The sequence below is a fragment of the Triticum urartu genome, chromosome 3A (genome assembly GCF_056163025.1).
Source record: "Triticum urartu cultivar PI428250 chromosome 3A, HENAU_Tu73, whole genome shotgun sequence".
In the NCBI taxonomy this organism is placed as follows: domain Eukaryota; kingdom Viridiplantae; phylum Streptophyta; class Magnoliopsida; order Poales; family Poaceae; genus Triticum; species Triticum urartu.
Window position 1 is genome coordinate 166,490,890 of NC_141875.1, and position 2,784 is coordinate 166,493,673.

The following is a 2,784-nucleotide window of genomic DNA, read 5'->3' on the forward strand; positions in this document are numbered from 1 at the left end:
TGCAATTGCTAACATGATTCGGACGGACTTAAGCATCGCTACGGGTGAGAAGGTCTCATCGTAGTCAATCCCTTGAACTTGCCGAAAACCTTTTGCGACAAGTCGAGCTTTGTAGACAGTAACATTACCATCAGCATCAGTCTTCTTCTTAAAGATCCATTTATTCTCAATTGCTTGCCGATCATCGGGCAAGTCAACCAAAGTCCATACTTTGTTCTCATACATGGATCCCATCTCAGATTTCATGGCTTCAAGCCACTTTGCGGAATCTGGGCTCACCATCGCTTCTTCATAGTTCGTAGGTTCATCATGATCTAGTAGCATGACTTCCAGAACAGGATTACCGTACCACTCTGGTGCGGATCTTACTCTGGTTGATCTACGAGGTTCAGTAGTATCTTGATCTGAAGTTTCATGATCATTATCATTGGCTTCCTCACTAACTGGTGTAGGTGTCACTGAAACAGTTTTCTGTGATGAACTACTTTCCAGTAAGGGAGCAGGTACAGTTACCTCGTCAAGTTCTACTTTCCTCCCACTCACTTCTTTCGAGAGAAACTCCTTCTCTAGAAAGGATCCATTCTTGGCAACGAATGTCTTGCCTTCGGATCTGTGATAGAAGGTGTACCCAACAGTTTCCTTTGGGTATCCTATGAAGACACATTTCTCCGATTTGGGTTTGAGCTTATCAGGTTGAAGCTTTTTCACATAAGCATCGCAGCCCCAAACTTTAAGAAACGACAACTTTGGTTTCTTGCCAAACCACAGTTCATAAGGCGTCGTCTCAACGGATTTTGATGGTGCCCTATTTAACGTGAATGCAGCCGTCTCTAGAGCATAACCCCAGAACGATAGCGGTAAATCAGTAAGAGACATCATAGATCGCACCATATCTAGTAAAGTACGATTACGACGTTTGGACACACCATTACGCTGTGGTGTTCCGGGTGGCGTGAGTTGCGAAACTATTCCACAGTTTTTCAAATGTACACCAAACTCGTAACTCAAATATTCTCCTCCACGATCAGATCGTAGAAACTTTATTTTCTTGTTACGATGATTTTCAACTTCACTCTGAAATTCTTTGAACTTTTCAAATGTTTCAGACTTATGTTTCATTAAGTAGATATATCCATATCTGCTTAAATCATCTGTGAAGGTGAGAAAACAACGATATCCGCCACGAGCCTCAATATTCATCGGACCACATACATCGGTATGTATGATTTCCAACAAATCTGTTGCTCTCTCCATAGTACCGGAGACGGTGTTTTAGTCATCTTGCCCACGAGGCACGGTTCGCAAGTACCAAGTGATTCATAATCAAGTGGTTCCAAAAGTCCATCAGTGTGGAGTTTCTTCATGCGCTTTACACCGATATGACCTAAACGATAGTGCCACAAATAAGTTGCACTTTCATTATCAACTCTGCATCTTTTGGCTTCAACATTATGAATATGTGTATTACTACTATCGAGATTCAATAAAAATAGACCACTCTTCAAGGGTGCATGACCATAAAAGATATTACTCATATAAATAGAACAACCATTATTCTCTGATTTAAATGAATAACCGTCTCACATTAAACAAGATCCAGATATAATGTTCATGCTCAACGCTGGCACCAAATAAAAATTATTTAGGTCTAATATTAATCCCGAAGGTAGATGTAGAGGTAGCGTGCCGACCGCGATCACATCGACTTTGGAACCGTTTCCCACGCGCATCGTCACCTCGTCCTTTGCCAGTGCCCGCTTATTCCGTAGTCCCTGTTTCGAGTTGCAAATATTAGCAACAGAACCAGTATCAAATTCCCAGGTGCTACTGCGAGCTCTAGTAAGGTACACATCAATAACATGTATATCACATATACCTTTGTTCACCTTGCCATCCTTCTTATCCGCCAAATACTTGGGGCAGTTCCGCTTCCAGTGACCAGTCTGCTTGCAGTAGAAGCACTCAGTTTCAGGCTTAGGTCCAGACTTGGGTTTCTTCTCCTGAGCAGCAACTTGCTTGCCGTTCTTCTTGAAGTTCCCCTTCTTCTTCCCTTTGCCCTTTTTCTTGAAACTAGTGGTCTTGTTAACCATCAACACTTGATGCTCCTTCTTGATTTCTACCTCCGCAGCTTTCAGCATTGCGAAGAGCTCGGGAATAGTCTTGTTCATCCCTTGCATATTATAGTTCATCACGAAGCTCTTGTAGCTTGGTGGCAGTGATTGGAGAATTCTGTCAATGACACAATCATCCGGCAGATTAACTCCCAATTGAATCAAGTGATTATTATACCCAGGCATTTTGAGTATATGCTCACTGACAGAACTGTTCTCCTCCATCGTGCAGCTATAGAACTTATTGGAGACTTCATATCTCTCAATCCGGGCATTTGCTTGAAATATTAATTTCAACTCCTGGAACATCGCATATGCTCCATGACGTTCAAAACGTCGTTGAAGTCCCGATTCTAAGCCGTAAAGCATGGCACACTGAACTATCGAGTAGTCATCAGCTTTGCTCTGCCAGACGTTCATAACATCTGGTGTTGCTCCAGCAGCAGGCCTGGCACCCAGCGGTGCTTCCAGGACGTAATTCTTCTGAGCAGCAATGAGGATAATCCTCAAGTTACGGACCCAGTCCGTGTAATTGCTACCATCATCTTTCAACTTTGCTTTCTCAAGGAACGCATTAAAATTCAACGGAACAACAGCACGAGCCATCTATCTACAATCAACATAAACAAGCAAGATACTATCAGGGACTAAGTTCATGATAAATTTAAGTTCA